The 18,512-nt window shown below is 49.2% G+C and overlaps 6 non-coding genes across 6 annotated transcripts; 2 read left to right on the forward strand and 4 right to left on the reverse strand.

Moving 5' to 3' along the window:
* Positions 1-5,246: 5,246 nt before the first annotated feature.
* Positions 5,247-5,317, forward strand: TRNAG-CCC (transfer RNA glycine (anticodon CCC)). The gene has a single exon. It is a non-coding gene; the product is annotated as a tRNA-Gly (tRNA).
* A 755-nt stretch (positions 5,318-6,072) lies between these two features.
* Positions 6,073-6,144, reverse strand: TRNAE-UUC (transfer RNA glutamic acid (anticodon UUC)). Its single transcript has one exon. It is a non-coding gene; the product is annotated as a tRNA-Glu (tRNA).
* A 514-nt stretch (positions 6,145-6,658) lies between these two features.
* On the reverse strand, positions 6,659-6,731 carry TRNAV-CAC (transfer RNA valine (anticodon CAC)). Its single transcript has one exon. It is a non-coding gene; the product is annotated as a tRNA-Val (tRNA).
* Positions 6,732-7,331: 600 nt separating this feature from the next.
* Positions 7,332-7,405, reverse strand: TRNAN-GUU (transfer RNA asparagine (anticodon GUU)). The gene has a single exon. It is a non-coding gene; the product is annotated as a tRNA-Asn (tRNA).
* A 3,490-nt stretch (positions 7,406-10,895) lies between these two features.
* Positions 10,896-10,967, forward strand: TRNAQ-CUG (transfer RNA glutamine (anticodon CUG)). The gene has a single exon. It is a non-coding gene; the product is annotated as a tRNA-Gln (tRNA).
* A 5,056-nt stretch (positions 10,968-16,023) lies between these two features.
* Positions 16,024-16,095, reverse strand: TRNAQ-CUG (transfer RNA glutamine (anticodon CUG)). The gene has a single exon. It is a non-coding gene; the product is annotated as a tRNA-Gln (tRNA).
* Positions 16,096-18,512: the final 2,417 nt, after the last annotated feature.

An 18,512-nucleotide genomic window follows, 5' to 3' on the forward strand; every position in this document is an offset into this window, starting at 1 on the left:
TGGGAATACCAGACCATCTTACCTGTCTCCTGAGAAACTTGTATGCGGGTCAAGAAGCAACAGTTAGAACCTTATACGGATCAACTGACTGGTTCCAAATTGAGAAAGGAGTACAACTAGGCTGTTTACTGGCACCCCGTTTATTTAACTTGTATGCGGAGCACATCAGGGGAAATGCCAGGCTGGATGAGTTACAAGCTGGAATCAAGATTGCTGGGAGAAATGTCAGCAACCTCAGGTAGGCAGATGACACCACTCTAATGGCCGCTGAAAGCGAAGAGGAACTAAGGAGCCTCTCGATGAGAGTGAAAGAGGAGAGTGAAAGAGCCAGCTTAAAACTCAACATTAAGAAAACTAAGATCATGGCATCCAGCCCCATCCCTTCATGGCAAATAGAAGGGGAAAATGTGGAAGCAGTGACAAATTTTCTGTTCTTGGGCTCTAAACTCATTGCGGATGGTGACTGCAGCCATGAAATTAGAAGACACTCACTTCTTGGAAGGAAAGCTATGACAAACCTAGACAGTGTATTAAAAAGCAAAGACATCACTTTGCTCACAAAGGTCCGTATAGTCAAAGCTATGATCTTTCTTGTAGTCATGTACCAGTGTGAGAGTTGGACGATAAAGAAGGCAGAATGTTGAAGAATTGATCCTTTTGAACTGTGGTGCTAGAGGAGACTCTTGAAAGTCCCTTGGATGGCAAGGAGATCAAACCAGTCAATCCTAAAGGAAATCAACCCTGAATACTCATTGGAAGGATGATGCTGAAACTCCAATACTTTGGCCAGCTGATGAGAAGAGCAGACTCCTTGGAGAAGTCCCTGATGCTGGGAAAGGTCGAAGGCAGAAGGAGGAAAGGGCAACAGAGGATGAGATGGTTGGATGGCATCACCGATTCAACGAACACGAACTTGGGCAAACTCTGAGAGATAGTGAGGGACAGGGAGGCCTGGAGTGCTGCAGTCAATGGAGTCACAAAGAGTCAAACATGAGTTAGCCACTGAAAAACAACAAATATTCAATGACACAATGTTCATTAGAAGCATTTTATCTTGACAGTGAGTTTCCATTTGAATATTGTGAACAGTTTTTCATTGCTTTGTGTTCCATAATCTTGTTTTTGTTGTTTTCTGCAATGTCTAATCTGCTCTTCAATCTGGTGAATTTATTGCATTGGATGTTACAGTTTTCAGCTCTAAAGTTTGATTTTTTGCCATTTTTGTATGTTCTACGTTTCTAATTAACATTTTGGACATATGTATACCATCATGATAACTGTTAAAGTCTTCTCTGCAGATTTTACATTGTGTGCCTTCTGGTTCAATTTGATTGACTGATTCCTTCCTTCCTTCCTTCCTTCCTTCCTTCATTAGTCTCCTCCTTACCTGTCATTTTCCTGCCTCTTTGCATGACTGGCATCCTTTGATTGGAGGCCAAGCATTGTCAAAGTTTCCCATTTTGGGCACTGGCTATTTTGGTATTCCTACGAATCTTCTTGAGTTTTATCTGGGGTACATTTGAGTGACTTGTAAATGGTTTGATCCCTTTGGATCTTCCTTTCATGATTTTTTAGGTAGGTCGGTCTAGAGCTGCTTATTCCCAATACTGTAACAGGAGTTTTCTGAGTGTTCTTCCCAATGGCCCATGAGTTAGGAGTAGTCCATTCTGTCTGGGGGGATCGAATACAATTGCTTGTCCTGTGTGAGCCCCAGGCATTGTACCAGGATCTTTGTAAAATTTTCTTTCCTTGGCCTCAGGCACATTCTTCATAACGATACCCCGATCATTACTCTGATGAGTACTTGAGGGAGACCCTTTCATACCCCAACATTCTCTCTCTCTCCCACTCTCTCTCATCACTGGACCTTTCTTCATGTTTCTTTTTTTTTATTATTAACTTTTATTGAAGTATAGCTGTTTTACGATGTGATAATAGCAAAGTGAATCAGCTATACGTATACATATATCCCCTCTTCTTTGGATTTCCTTCTCATTTAGGTAACTACAGAGCATCCAGTAGTTCCCTATGCCATAGAGTAGGTTCCCACTTGTTATTTACTGTTTACATAGCATCAATAGCATATATAGGTAAATCCTAACTTCCCAATTCCTCCAACTCACCTTTTCCCCTTGATATCCATACCTTTGTTCTCTACATCTGTGTCTCTACTTCTGCTTTGCAAATAAGAATCACTGGATCTTTGTCCTGTGAACTCTAGCTGCCTTGCTCTCCACCAACACTCAGCTTCTTGAGTCCAGTGGATTGACCTCAAATCCTCCTCTTGGTGCCCAGCCCGGGAACTCACTGAAAGAAGGAAGCTGGGCCCATGGCAAGACTCATCTTGTTTGTTTGTCACCTCTCAGGGCTTGCTATCCTTTGCTGCCTGATTTCCAGTGTCTTAGAAGCCAGTAGTTCATGTTTTTTTGTCTTTTTGTTCCTTTGGGAGTGAGACAAAGGGGGAGGGTGAGATTTAGGAGGGAGGGTTAATCTGATTTCTGTCACTGCACCTTTGCTGGAAACTGAAGGCATCTCTTTATGTTCTTAGTTTTCCCTAAATAGATGTGCTAATTTATATTCCAGTGTATTTTGCCGACTCAAGGAAAGAGCCTTTTTCTTCATGGTCTTGCCATCACAAGAAATTGTCAATACACATGTCTGTTACTCTAACGAAGGAATTTGTGCCCTACTGACTCAACTTAGAGGGAGGTACAATGAAAAGACAATGTGTACATTTCCCAGAGATTGCACATATTCAGCAGCTAAACTTCCAAGCTGATTGGAAAGTATTCTACTAATTGTAACTGTTTTCAGTGGTGACCGAGTAGTGGAGTCCAGAGAAGGCCAGCCAGAATGATTCTGGAGAGCCTCTAGCAGAGCAGCTTATGGATTATAGGAGTTAAAAAAAAAAAAATCCCACTGGTTCCGGACGTTTATCCTCTTCCCTTCCCTTTATGAGCTGCATTTCTGCTTTGGTTGGATGCACACAACCTAATGAGGGGTCTTCCTCCAGCATACGGGTGCATTTGCAAGCCCGAGACTGTCTCCGTATGATATGTCAACAGTACACGGCTACATCTGTAAAAATTATCTCATTTGAGACAAATTGTTGCAAGCTACAGAATGCTGCACCGATAATACATCTTGTGCAAACCTGGATCCTTAGAGTTATTGGTTCACCTTCCACTGATTCCTCAGTTGAAGCTCACGAGGAAACAAGAGCTCTTTGGATTTTCCGTACTCAGTCGAGGATGTCTCTAGGTTCTAGGACATTTCTCTCTGCCCCTTTCTCACCCTCTTGGAGTGTGTGCCCTTCTCTCTCTCTCTGTCCCCGATACTCTAGGCTGCTGTGGATCTTACCCACTTTCTGTCCTCCTGGTAAGTTTTCTGAGACTGTGCATTAGGAGTCCTTCAATCAGGAAGCACTTACTAGGTGCTCCCCAGGTACCAGACCCTTCTCCAGGAAATCCGTTCTATCAGGAGCAAAGTCAAGGTCCCACTCCTTGCTGCACTCACACCAGGAGGCATCAAAAATACACACGCACACACACACAAACACACACACACAGACAAATAAGAAACACAGCAGGAGAACAACCTGTCATATTCTTCTCAGGTTCACCTGCCTGCCAGCGCCTAAGGACACCGGAAGTGGGTAAAAAAACAATTACATAGCACATGGAAAAAATGGTGACTTGAGATCTAAAAGGCAGGTAACTAAGAATTAGGAATTTTTAAAAAATAAACGAGTACTTCAAGTAAACAACAGGTCCTTACTTCTCAGCTTAGAGAGTCCATGTGTTGTACTCTTCTTCAAGTGACATTATGGCTGCATTCAGGAACATCTCGTAAAGGAACTCACACATTCTCTTAAGCTGTTAACCTATAGCCCCTCTATATATAATCTATAAAAATATGGGCAGCATTATATTAAAACAGTGTTTTGTTATTTCTACCTTAATTAGAAATTCTCCAGGCAAAGATGATACATTAATTCAACCAATTTAATATCAGTCAAAGAACTTAAAGTTAATGACAGATCTTAAAATCACAAATTGAACTGAATCGTGGCAGATAAATGCTACTTAGAATCACATATTAGATGATACCTAAAAACATTTACCCCAAATTGAAAGGGGACTAATTAAGTCACTATGATTTCTAGAATCAAAAGACTTAATTCTGATTTAAAAGATATTATATGGTACATTTAATTTACTGGGATACATAATTTTAAACTTTATAAATAATAATAAATCTGAAAGTCACCATGAAGTAGTTTCTAGGCCAACAGTATTAAAGCAGTGTGGTGCATACCAGGAGTCATCTCTGGGCGCATGACAGGGCAAACATTTTCTATGTAATTACACGTCAATTATTAGAATTCTTTAGACTATTAAAAGTATCCGAGATTCATCCTTATTATCAACTTGAATGCTATTCTTGTTTGTAGCATGGAGAGCACTAATTTATCTAAAGCTAAACCTTTTTTGTATTCTTGAGTTACATTTCAGCAAAACAAAGTTAAAGGGGAAAAAAAAAAGAATGACCCACATGGTTGCTATTCACTGAGATAGAAAAAGTGGTTCAGAACTCCGCTTTGGAGAGAGGCAGAATGACATATGTGTGGGAAAACAGGGTGCCTCTGTGCTTGAATTCAGGCTGGACCTGGGACTGGGTCAAGGCCAGAACACAAGACTAAGCATTATTGTCATAGGGCAGTCACCCAACCGGCAGCACCCACACAGCAGTTCTGGAAAGCTTTCGAGAATATTCCCCTCCCTTTGAAGCATTTCCCATCTGGTTCTCTCATCCTCCAACCACAGGGAAGGATTCTTCACCTCTGTGTCCTGACAGAACACTTTATGCTCCCTGCAGGGCACAGGGAGCCAGGCAAGCGCCAAGGGGGCAGCTGTACTGCCTGGATGCGTTTCTAGCAAAGGAGCAAGGAAATCCCGTGGACAGAGGAGCCTGGTGGGCTAGAGCCCAAGGGGTCGCAAAGAGTCGGACAAGACCGAGCCAGTGAGCACGAGCCCCAGGCGGTGCCACCACTCAGACCAAGCCAAAGCACACCTGATTGCCCTCCAAAGCAACCCGCAGGAGGCCAGAGAGCAGCCGGTGCCGCAGAGGGCGGAGGATGAAAGCCTAGACCGTCCTACAAGCACAGGGCATGACTGGCCTGCACTTGACAAAGACCTGAATAAAAGTCCATCTAGGTTATCCTAGCAAAGAGGCCCTCCGAAGCGGCATTGGTGGTTCAGTGGTAGAATTCTCGCCTCCCATGCGGGAGACCCGGGTTCGATTCCCGGCCAATGCATTATGGCCTTGTTTGTTTTGGGCTTCCCTGGTGGCTCAGACGGGTCCGGGAAGATCCCCTGGAGAAGGAAATGGCAACCCACTCCAGGGTTCTTGCCTGGGGAACCTCATGGACAGACGAATGCTACAGCCCAAGAGGTGGCAAAAAGTCCAAAAGGACTGAGGGACTAACACTCATATACCTTCTCCAGGTTCCCCAAGGGTCAAGAGGGCCCTCTTCCCGACGGTAAAGCTAAAGCTGTTCCCTGGCCTTGGAAGACAGGTCCCACAGAAGTTAGCTTTGAGAGGGTCGCCAAAGATAGGAACAATCCTGAGATATCCACCCGTTACTATCACGTGATGTCATAACTCTTACATAAAGAAAGAATGTGATGTTAACTGGGCACTTAGGTACAGAATATACCATGTCAGCATTCTTGCATACTTTTGGTATCTTACAAAAGCTTTTGGTTTTGGTTTTTAATGAAATTTTGGAACTGAAGCCTCACATGCTCTTTGAATGAAAACTCTGTTAAGACTCTGGGTTTACCATGCCAGGAGAAAAGAGTGGAGGCCAGAGCTGGCCAGCCCAGGCTGTTGATGGCATCTCAGCTCCAACTGCCAGCCTGAGGTCAAGGACCCTGAGGCCCGAGCTCAGCGGCATTTAGAAACTCTGTGCAAAAATGTTCTGCACTGGACCTCTAAGCAAAATACAGTTCCGATCTGGGCAGCAAGAGAGAGACTTCTGTGAGTGCAGACGCCAGAAGAAAGAAAGTTTTCCCTGACCGGGAATCGAACCCGGGCCGCGGCGGTGAAAGCGCCGATTCCTAGCCACTAGACCACCAGGGAGCTGTAGACAAAAGGGTTCTTTAGCTTCTCCAGGTGAAAGGTGAGCGGAAGATGACCCTTCAGAAAGTCAGAAAGCTGCAGAGGAAATGTCTCAGCGGCCCAGGGCTGTGTGCAGCTAGGCAAGGCTCCCAGCCCTGGCCGCGCTGCTCATCGCCCTTCACCTCTCCTTTCCTGGGCGTCGCTGTTGCTCTGGGGCAAGGGCACAAAGCAGCGGACTGGGCCCCTCCTGGTCTAGCTCTAGCGCTGCGTGCTGCCGAGCCCAGGTCTTGCTCTCTTCGTGAACCTCGGCTTTCTTTGGAGTCAGGCTCGGAGATGAGCGGCCGGCGATGAGCGGATCCGTCCACCTCCAGATCTCGGACCTGGTTCCCGGGTCTCTCCGAGCGCTGAATCGACTTCCAGGTGGTCACCAACCCTTTCTATAGCTGCGTCCCCTGCCTCACCCCGTGCCTTTCGCGCCAGTTGGTTTCGCCGATGAGAACGCAGAACTCAGGGGGAGAAAAAGAAAGAGGAAGCCTGTTCCCGCCCGGTTTCGAACCGGGGACCTTTCGCGTGTGAGGCGAACGTGATAACCACTACACTACGGAAACGGGACACTTGCTGCTCCTGAGCACCGTAGCCGTGAAATCCCGAGGGCCCGCCACCACTATCCACACCACCAACTCTTAACACTCAAAGAGGAACCTTGAAGCCCCAAGCTCTCTCAGGCACGGAGACGGCGGCACGGAGACGGCTTTAGGGTTCCTCCTCCCCCCTGAAGTGAGGGCCCTCGGGCCCCCACAGGTTGCCTTCGGGGTCCCGTACCCAACGCAGAATCCTCAGACCCCCCAGCTGCGCACCCTGAGTTCAGGGGTCGCGCCCGCCGACTCCCCAGCTCCCGGAAGCCGCAGGAGGCGGGGACGGTGGGTGCGTCCGAGGCCCAGGTGACCCCGCAACCCAGCGGCGTGGAAGCCGCCCCTCCCGCGCTGCGGACCCGCGCCTCGGTGTCCCTTTTCACGGCGCCGGCTGTCAGCGCTCTGGGCTCTCAGGAACGACCCACGCTTCCAATCCACGCGGGACCCGCCCTCCCCGCTGCTCCTTTGCACCCGACTCCTGTGCTGTTTCTCTGCAAGCCCGTTCGCCGCAGCACTTGTCCGGTGTCCTCCTGGCAAAAGGGAGTGTCTTTGGTGTTGCCTAAAATATCACCCCACCGTCCCTGGGTGGGCTCGAACCACCAACCTTTCGGTTAACAGCCGAACGCGCTAACCGATTGCGCCACAGAGACAGCAGTACGGGGTTCTTTTGGACTCTGTATGGAGTAGACACTTAAGGCATTCCCAGGGTGAGCGCTCTGGTCCCCAGAGAGACGGTGCCACTTCCCTGCCCCCTACCCGCCACAGCTGCCAGCGCCCCCAGAGAAACCGGGATCCGGGGCTCCAACCTTCCGGGCCTGAACGGAAATAGATCCAAGGACAGCTGAACACCCGGTGGGCTCCCATGATGGCTCTTCCCGTTTCCTCGCCTACACCCAAAGAATGAGAGTTTGCCCACCCTGGCAAACGCCTCCGGGGCCGAGGTTGTGCTTCGGTTTCCTGTGTCCACCAGGCGGTTTCCACCAGAGTGGGCTTCCCTGGGGGCTCAGACGGTAAGAATCCGCCCGCAACGCAGGACACCTGGGTTCAATCCCTGGTTTGGGAAGATCCCCTGGAAGAGGGGATGCAACCCACTCTAGTATTCTTGCCTGGAGAAGCCCCATGGACCGAGGAACCTGGCGGGCTAAGTCCATGGGGTCGCAGAGAGTCGGACGGGACTTAGTCGCGGACACTGGTCGCGGGGATGGTCGCCCCGTGTCAGCACGCCCAGGACAGAGTCTGGCACTCGCTGGGACGCTCCAGGACTTGGATGAATACATTGTCGTCTTTAGCCCTTCGTCCCATGAAGACCCCTGAGAAGGGAGATACAGAATAGTTTTCGAAGTGAACAGTTCTGTTTTAAAAGCCTTTATCCCGGTTTTTGGATTTCGCAGCACCCCACTGAGCGGGCAACGGTAAGGTCTCCGGAGCACTGCCTGCCGGGTAGAGCGCCCAGCTGGGTAGGCTGCGTTCTGTGGGGTCCACCTGGGGGCGGGAAAGGGCGAAAACCAAGCGGGGAAGGCGGGTTTGGGAGGAGGGCATTGAGACCTCCCAGGAGACTTGGGCCAGGATCCCTAGAGGTGAACATTGCTTCAGTCCGGTAGTAGAGTGGGGAAGGAGGGAGAGGGCTGGCAAACCCAAGAATGAAGGGGGCAAAAGGAGAGGGGAGGGAGGAGAGAATAAAAGAATTTGCGCTTCTACCCTTCCTCCTCCCTCTCTTGCCTTCTCTCCTCTTCTTGGTCTTCTTCCCATCCTTACAGCTGAGATACCTTAATACACCCACTTTTGAGAAGAAAGACCCAACTAAGCTGTGCTCAGGTGCACAAATTCTGGGTTGTGAAAATAGTTCTGTCCTTATGTGGCCTTAGGGGCTTCCCTGGTGGTTCAGATGGTAAAGCATCCGTCTGCAATGCGGGAGAGCCAGGTTTGATCCCTAGGTCGGGAAGATCTCCTGGAGAAGGAAATGGCAACCCACTCCAGTATTCTTACCTGGAAAATTCCATGGATGGGGGAGCCTGGTGGGCTACTGGCCGTGGGGTTGCAGAGAGTCGGACACGGCTGAGCGACTTCACTTCATGTGGCCTCAGACAAATTAAAGAAAACTTCTCGTGCTTCCCTTCTTTCTGCTGTAAAACGGGAGCAATGAGAGCATTCTACTTCATTCTGATGTTATCAGGTGTGCCTGGGTTTAGAAACTACTGGATCTAATGTTAAAAGCAGAGAAATCATAAATATTGTTGTCATTATCCTCGGAATCTTTTGACAAACCCTTACCCTTATTTATTTCACCTTGAATTAGCTTGCTGCTTCTAGATTTTCGGTAAACAGAATCAAGACAAAGGTTCCCATGACTGCTCTTGCAGTTTGCTCTGCTGTAGCTCGGCAGCCCTTCATCGCCAGTTCTCTGCTTGCAGGTCGGGGACCGATGTGCAGGCTGGAGGAAATGGGAAGAACACACATCTCTACCCATCACAGTTCTAACCTCACCTGACTCTGTCCTTGCCCCTTGTGAGAGCCTGGTTCTCCAGGTTTCTTGGCCATTTTGTGATCTCTCAACATACTTTCCAGGGATTTCTTTTCTTCCTATATCAGTCAGAGTCCGTTTCAGGTCCTTGCACCCATAAACCTTGACCCTTCTTCAAGTTCTCCTGGTGGAGCACTTTGTGCTGTTCGTTACCACTCATCATCTTGAGTTTCCAAGAAGTTTCATCTTCTCACCCTGGAGCTGTGAACTTCCTCCTCATAACAAGAGCCTCCCGCCTCCGCCTTCGCCTCCTTCCTCCTTGAGTCAACCTCTGTCCAGAATCCGGGAACAAAATACATCTCCAGGCAACACTGGGCTTCTTTCTGACTCTGTTTTTTGGCTGGCCAAAAACAGGTGCTATTTTTTCTGTTCTGTGTATTGGATTAGGAAAGAAAGAGTTTTAGGATACGATGAAGAAGTAAAGATTATTACTCTGAGCCATGATAGGATTTATATCTGTTCTACATGTAAATATTTAGTGTGGTGGTATTTTGTGTACATAAATACTGTCTATACTTAAGACAACTTGGATGTGCATCCTCTATGATTCAGCAATCAGTGCTCTTGGGTACCTTGATATTTGTATGCCTTTTTTTAAACTGCAATTTCTGGGTTTGATATGTTAAGAAATGGGAGAGAAACTGACTTGACCGACCTGACCAAAGAGTCTGTGACTGTCTAAGTATCAGAGTCCTGCCTCATGTCCTCCACAACATGTGGTTGGTCTTCAGTCACCCCAGGTGAGTATGGGGCTTTCCTGGTGGGCCAGCACGTAAAGAATCTGCCTGCGATGCGACAGACCTGGGTTAAATCTCTGATTTCAGAAAATCCCCTGGAGAAGGGAATGGCCACCCACTCCAGTATTCTTGGCTGGAGAATCTCTTGGACAGTGGAGCCTGGCGGGCTACAGTCTGTGGGGTCACAAAGAGTTGGACACGACTGAGCAACATTGACTTCACTTTTAGGTGAGTATAGCTGGTTTGTCTGAGTGTTTTATGCAAATAGTTATTCTTACTTACATGGTAAATCTAACAAACAGACACTTGTTGTGAGAATAACTTACCCCTCTCCAAATCAGAAATATATAAAGAAGAAGAGTTCTCCTGCCTCCATTCCCACTCCACCACTGACACACTTTATATGTTACACATAAGAGGTGGTGGCAGCTTAGGAGTGTAATCAGCTCTATGAGAAAACTAAGGGACCCAGGAGATCCCACCTCCTGCGCTGACAACCATCTGCCCCCTCTGGGCTATGGGAAAAGGGTGAAGGCAAAGAAAAGGAAAATAACACTCTTATTTGCAGAAATTTTACCTCAAGATGGGACACTCTGGTTACCCTAGACAGAATATGCGGTTGGTGATAGAGAGCTAGGGGGGTCCTCTCTGGCACAAAACCCAAAGTGGATTTCACCTCATTTTCTGAGGTGAGCGTGAGCTGAGTCGATCAAAGGAGAGGAGCAGAGAGAAAGCAAGAGGGATGAGCACCTGCGGGAGTCAACCGTATTGGAGTCTCCTCAGGGCCTTAGAAGAACTGCCCTGAGGTTATGGGTGGGACGTATGGAGGCTAAAGAAGCCGATACCGTTCTCTGGCGATGGAGACTAGGTGGCTCCCAAGGGGGTTCCATGGTGTAATGGTGAGCACTCTGGACTCTGAATCCAGCGATCCGAGTTCAAGTCTCGGTGGGACCTTTCTGCCTAGTTAGAAGAACACTTTTTACTCCCCTAATAGGACCTGTCTTCCGGCTCCCGCGACCCCCAGCGGCGTGGTTCACACGGACACGGCGGACAGGTGTGGGACCGACCCGCGGCGTCCTCGCTGGCCCCGGGCGGCTCTGCCCATCCCTGGCCATCAGAGCCCGGCGCCTTCCCTGCCCTCCACCACCCCCCCAGCCACCCCCACCCCCACCCCCGGTCAAGGGCGCAGCAACCCAGCCAGTGCCGCCCCCTCGTCGTGTCCCCTGGGTCTCGGGAGTAAAAGGCAGAGGCTGAGCCCACCGAGTCCTGCCCCGCGAGCGCGCTTCGCACCGCACGTCTTGTAACTGCACGGTTGTCCCTGTGAGTAAATGGTGGCGGGGAGGGGCTGCGATGTCGCTGATCAGCCAGGATGGCAGCTTTCGGGTCCAGGGTTCCAGACCTGAATGGGAAGAAGTGTGTTTTAGTCAGGTTCTCTATTATTCCGAATTGTTATTGACCCTATCCCAGTTTATTTTGATTTTATTCAGAGTTTCTCGCTCCTAAGTCTCCGTTGGGCACGCAAAGCCGCTGTTCGGCCAAAATTTGAACCTTGACTCCTGGAAATCTCCTCCTTTGGTCCCAAGCTCAGCCCGAAAGAGGAGCGCGGGTCGCGGATTCCCGCGTCTGAGGAGACCCCAGGTTCCTGACCCACGGCCGCCCGGCCAGGCTGCTCCAGGGCCGAAGGGGAGACGAGCCGCTCGGAGTCCGGAGCCGGGGGCTGGGTCCTGTTCGTCCTGCCGCGACTCCGCTCCACTGAGAAGACGTCTCACGACGTGAGCGGATGGAAACACTTGTGTCCTCTACTGCTCGGGAGAAAAACACGGATGAGGCCCGTGATGGACCTGAATAGCTAGTTAAGGTGTTCCCTTCGCGGTTCTAAGGAGCATCTCTCCAATGCTTGTAACCTGGAACTTTCAGCGGTTACAAAGGACTCAACGACGCATCTGTCTTTGGAGGACGGGAAAAGAAAGGGGTGCGTGCGTGCTCTGCGCTCAGTCGTGTCCAACTCTTTGCAACCCCATGGACTGTAGCCCCCCAGGCTCCTCTGTCCATGGGATTCTCCAGGCAAGAATACTGGAGTGGGTTGCCATTTCCTCCTCCAAAGAACGGGATAAGGCCGGCGAAAAGATCGCGGGAAGGGCAAGAGCAGAAGAGAACAGAGGATGAGCCAGAAGGGAGAAAGGGACTGGAAGGGAGAGGAGCGGCCGGGTACCGCGGCGGGGCGGTCCCTGGGTTGGGGCGACTCACAACGCCTCACTCTGGAGCAGCTGCCACCCTTTACTGAGGTGTCCGGGAACCCGGTTCACCCCAAATCGCAAAGCTGCTGGCCTGACAATTGTTCTGGCAAAGTTCCGTTTGCGGTTCCGGTTCCGAGCGGAGTGGTGAGGTGGGCTGTGTGGGTCTGCAGGTGAGTGGAAGTCCTGGCCGCTGCCTTGGAGATGACTGGCGGGCAGGGAACCACACACACTCCACTTTTCCCCTTTTCAGGCCTATCTGCAGCATCTGGGGTGGGAAACTGGAAAATCAATCGGAGCATCAATATTTATCTAGAGGTAAGGAGATAAACAGCCAGTCGGTTTCCTGACATTAAAGTGTTTATTCTTCGAAGAAAAGAAATGTGGGTTGGGATCAAGGTCCACTTTTTCCCATAACAAGTTTTGGGGCATATGTGACTGTATATAATATATACGTACACATTATATGAGTAAAGCTCACTGCCTGTATTTCCAACGCAAATGTTCGTGTAATTATATGTATCACTCATAAAATTCTGGGTCTTGTGTCATGTGTAGGAATGTTTTCCACTGTAAAACCATAAATTTGGGGATGGGCGCATTCTCGAAGCAAGCAATCGGCCCATTATTCCCCCTCTGATGGGCTGATCACGTGAGCTAGTAGACTGGCAGACCCTCCCAGTCCAGGAAGTCACTGCTTTCCTCTCTCTAGGAAGGTTCATCGTCACTGAAAAGTATCAGTGCCCAAGCATGGTCTACAAGTTTTACATGGGTGTACCCACTTGATCCTTCCAAGAGCCCTGTGTCATGTCATCATCCTCATTTCATATTGAGAAAACTGAGACATGGAAAGGCTAAGTAACTTGTCTAGTCGCTCCATCACTTAGTCAGGAAATCTGGCTTTTAACCAAAAGGTTTGTGGTTTAAGCCCACCCAGGGGTGGTGGCTTATTCTTAGAATGTAAATGATGTACCATTGTTTCTAGTCTGTGTATCCTCTCTTGAGCTCCACTACTTCGTTACTCTGTGTCTTGTACATACACAGGAGGACCTATGTCCAGGTAGTCTCTGACCCTCAGAGAGGATCTCTGGAGGAAAGCAGGTCACTGGAAATCCTGAAATTCATGAAACAGTAGGCTCATCATCTACCCTGTAAACTCATTTTACTAATGAAGTTTATTCCACTGTTTGTAGTAGTCTCTATTTAACCTTTTCCATATACTTTTCCAGTTAACTTGGTTCTTTCTTTTCCTCCTTTTTTCATCCTTTGAATCATAGATAAAGCAAGAGAAAGCTATAGAAGAGGGATCAGAAAAGTGAGAAGAGAGAATAAAGGGGAGGAAAAACCTAGTTTTTGCAAAGGTGTTTTTAAGTTGGAATTCCAAGGGGAACAGCTCTTGGGATAAGAAGGATGTTCAGGAAGCAAATGGGTCATGAGGATATTTCAGACAGTTTTATTCATGTTACATGACTCCTCCTTGGTGTTTTGTCAAAGAAATATGCAGACTTAAATTTCTTGCCAGACATTTTTACTGTTTCTATTCCAATTTGGTTGGTACCATATCCTGTGGAGCCATGTGGGCTTAGTTCAAATTGCTGCTTTCAGATGCACTCATGATGGAGCGACTAGACAAGTTACTTAGCCTTTCCATGTCTCAGTTTTCTCAATATGAAATGAGGATGATGACATGACACAGGGCTCTTGGAAGGATCAAGTGGGTACACCCATGTAAAACTTGTAGACCATGCTTGGGCACTGATACTTTTCAGTGACGATGAACCTTCCTAGAGAGAGGAAAGCAGTGACTTCCTGGACTGGGAGGGTCTGCCAGTCTACTAGCTCACGTGATCAGCCCATCAGAGGGGGAATAATGGGCCGATTGCTTGCTTCGAGAATGCGCCCATCCCCAAATTTATGGTTTTACAGTGGAAAACATTCCTACACATGACACAAGACCCAGAATTTTATGAGTGATACATATAATTACACGAACATTTGCGTTGGAAATACAGGCAGTGAGCTTTACTCATATAATGTGTACGTATATATTATATACAGTCACATATGCCCCAAAACTTGTTATGGGAAAAAGTGGACCTTGATCCCAACCCACATTTCTTTTCTTCGAAGAATAAACACTTTAATGTCAGGAAACCGACTGGCTGTTTATCTCCTTACCTCTAGATAAATATTGATGCTCCGATTGATTTTCCAGTTTCCCACCCCAGATGCTGCAGATAGGCCTGAAAAGGGGAAAAGTGGAGTGTGTGTGGTTCCCTGCCCGCCAGTCATCTCCAAGGCAGCGGCCAGGACTTCCACTCACCTGCAGACCCACACAGCCCACCTCACCACTCCGCTCGGAACCGGAACCGCAAACGGAACTTTGCCAGAACAATTGTCAGGCCAGCAGCTTTGCGATTTGGGGTGAACCGGGTTCCCGGACACCTCAGTAAAGGGTGGCAGCTGCTCCAGAGTGAGGCGTTGTGAGTCGCCCCAACCCAGGGACCGCCCCGCCGCGGTACCCGGCCGCTCCTCTCCCTTCCAGTCCCTTTCTCCCTTCTGGCTCATCCTCTGTTCTCTTCTGCTCTTGCCCTTCCCGCGATCTTTTCGCCGGCCTTATCCCGTTCTTTGGAGGAGGAAATGGCAACCCACTCCAGTATTCTTGCCTGGAGAATCCCATGGACAGAGGAGCCTGGGGGGCTACAGTCCATGGGGTTGCAAAGAGTTGGACACGACTGAGCGCAGAGCACGCACGCACCCCTTTCTTTTCCCGTCCTCCAAAGACAGATGCGTCGTTGAGTCCTTTGTAACCGCTGAAAGTTCCAGGTTACAAGCATTGGAGAGATGCTCCTTAGAACCGCGAAGGGAACACCTTAACTAGCTATTCAGGTCCATCACGGGCCTCATCCGTGTTTTTCTCCCGAGCAGTAGAGGACACAAGTGTTTCCATCCGCTCACGTCGTGAGACGTCTTCTCAGTGGAGCGGAGTCGCGGCAGGACGAACAGGACCCAGCCCCCGGCTCCGGACTCCGAGCGGCTCGTCTCCCCTTCGGCCCTGGAGCAGCCTGGCCGGGCGGCCGTGGGTCAGGAACCTGGGGTCTCCTCAGACGCGGGAATCCGCGACCCGCGCTCCTCTTTCGGGCTGAGCTTGGGACCAAAGGAGGAGATTTCCAGGAGTCAAGGTTCAAATTTTGGCCGAACAGCGGCTTTGCGTGCCCAACGGAGACTTAGGAGCGAGAAACTCTGAATAAAATCAAAATAAACTGGGATAGGGTCAATAACAATTCGGAATAATAGAGAACCTGACTAAAACACACTTCTTCCCATTCAGGTCTGGAACCCTGGACCCGAAAGCTGCCATCCTGGCTGATCAGCGACATCGCAGCCCCTCCCCGCCACCATTTACTCACAGGGACAACCGTGCAGTTACAAGACGTGCGGTGCGAAGCGCGCTCGCGGGGCAGGACTCGGTGGGCTCAGCCTCTGCCTTTTACTCCCGAGACCCAGGGGACACGACGAGGGGGCGGCACTGGCTGGGTTGCTGCGCCCTTGACCGGGGGTGGGGGTGGGGGTGGCTGGGGGGGTGGTGGAGGGCAGGGAAGGCGCCGGGCTCTGATGGCCAGGGATGGGCAGAGCCGCCCGGGGCCAGCGAGGACGCCGCGGGTCGGTCCCACACCTGTCCGCCGTGTCCGTGTGAACCACGCCGCTGGGGGTCGCGGGAGCCGGAAGACAGGTCCTATTAGGGGAGTAAAAAGTGTTCTTCTAACTAGGCAGAAAGGTCCCACCGAGACTTGAACTCGGATCGCTGGATTCAGAGTCCAGAGTGCTCACCATTACACCATGGAACCCCCTTGGGAGCCACCTAGTCTCCATCGCCAGAGAACGGTATCGGCTTCTTTAGCCTCCATACGTCCCACCCATAACCTCAGGGCAGTTCTTCTAAGGCCCTGAGGAGACTCCAATACGGTTGACTCCCGCAGGTGCTCATCCCTCTTGCTTTCTCTCTGCTCCTCTCCTTTGATCGACTCAGCTCACGCTCACCTCAGAAAATGAGGTGAAATCCACTTTGGGTTTTGTGCCAGAGAGGACCCCCCTAGCTCTCTATCACCAACCGCATATTCTGTCTAGGGTAACCAGAGTGTCCCATCTTGAGGTAAAATTTCTGCAAATAAGAGTGTTATTTTCCTTTTCTTTGCCTTCACCCTTTTCCCATAGCCCAGAGGGGGCAGATGGTTGTCAGCGCAGGAGGTGGGATCTCCTGGGTCCCTTAGTTTTCTCATAGAGCTGATTACACTCCTAAGCTGCCACCACCTCTTATGTGTAACATATAAAGTGTGTCAGTGGTGGAGTGGGAATGGAGGCAGGAGAACTCTTCTTCTTTATATATTTCTGATTTGGAGAGGGGTAAGTTATTCTCACAACAAGTGTCTGTTTGTTAGATTTACCATGTAAGTAAGAATAACTATTTGCATAAAACACTCAGACAAACCAGCTATACTCACCTAAAAGTGAAGTCAATGTTGCTCAGTCGTGTCCAACTCTTTGTGACCCCACAGACTGTAGCCCGCCAGGCTCCACTGTCCAAGAGATTCTCCAGCCAAGAATACTGGAGTGGGTGGCCATTCCCTTCTCCAGGGGATTTTCTGAAATCAGAGATTTAACCCAGGTCTGTCGCATCGCAGGCAGATTCTTTACGTGCTGGCCCACCAGGAAAGCCCCATACTCACCTGGGGTGACTGAAGACCAACCACATGTTGTGGAGGACATGAGGCAGGACTCTGATACTTAGACAGTCACAGACTCTTTGGTCAGGTCGGTCAAGTCAGTTTCTCTCCCATTTCTTAACATATCAAACCCAGAAATTGCAGTTTAAAAAAAGGCATACAAATATCAAGGTACCCAAGAGCACTGATTGCTGAATCATAGAGGATGCACATCCAAGTTGTCTTAAGTATAGACAGTATTTATGTACACAAAATACCACCACACTAAATATTTACATGTAGAACAGATATAAATCCTATCATGGCTCAGAGTAATAATCTTTACTTCTTCATCGTATCCTAAAACTCTTTCTTTCCTAATCCAATACACAGAACAGAAAAAATAGCACCTGTTTTTGGCCAGCCAAAAAACAGAGTCAGAAAGAAGCCCAGTGTTGCCTGGAGATGTATTTTGTTCCCGGATTCTGGACAGAGGTTGACTCAAGGAGGAAGGAGGCGAAGGCGGAGGCGGGAGGCTCTTGTTATGAGGAGGAAGTTCACAGCTCCAGGGTGAGAAGATGAAACTTCTTGGAAACTCAAGATGATGAGTGGTAACGAACAGCACAAAGTGCTCCACCAGGAGAACTTGAAGAAGGGTCAAGGTTTATGGGTGCAAGGACCTGAAACGGACTCTGACTGATATAGGAAGAAAAGAAATCCCTGGAAAGTATGTTGAGAGATCACAAAATGGCCAAGAAACCTGGAGAACCAGGCTCTCACAAGGGGCAAGGACAGAGTCAGGTGAGGTTAGAACTGTGATGGGTAGAGATGTGTGTTCTTCCCATTTCCTCCAGCCTGCACATCGGTCCCCGACCTGCAAGCAGAGAACTGGCGATGAAGGGCTGCCGAGCTACAGCAGAGCAAACTGCAAGAGCAGTCATGGGAACCTTTGTCTTGATTCTGTTTACCGAAAATCTAGAAGCAGCAAGCTAATTCAAGGTGAAATAAATAAGGGTAAGGGTTTGTCAAAAGATTCCGAGGATAATGACAACAATATTTATGATTTCTCTGCTTTTAACATTAGATCCAGTAGTTTCTAAACCCAGGCACACCTGATAACATCAGAATGAAGTAGAATGCTCTCATTGCTCCCGTTTTACAGCAGAAAGAAGGGAAGCACGAGAAGTTTTCTTTAATTTGTCTGAGGCCACATGAAGTGAAGTCGCTCAGCCGTGTCCGACTCTCTGCAACCCCACGGCCAGTAGCCCACCAGGCTCCCCCATCCATGGAATTTTCCAGGTAAGAATACTGGAGTGGGTTGCCATTTCCTTCTCCAGGAGATCTTCCCGACCTAGGGATCAAACCTGGCTCTCCCGCATTGCAGACGGATGCTTTACCATCTGAACCACCAGGGAAGCCCCTAAGGCCACATAAGGACAGAACTATTTTCACAACCCAGAATTTGTGCACCTGAGCACAGCTTAGTTGGGTCTTTCTTCTCAAAAGTGGGTGTATTAAGGTATCTCAGCTGTAAGGATGGGAAGAAGACCAAGAAGAGGAGA

This window comes from Giraffa tippelskirchi, chromosome 5, assembly GCF_054371585.1.
Source record: "Giraffa tippelskirchi isolate mGirTip1 chromosome 5, T2T-mGirTip1v1.2.pri, whole genome shotgun sequence".
Taxonomy (NCBI): Eukaryota; Metazoa; Chordata; class Mammalia; order Artiodactyla; family Giraffidae; genus Giraffa; species Giraffa tippelskirchi.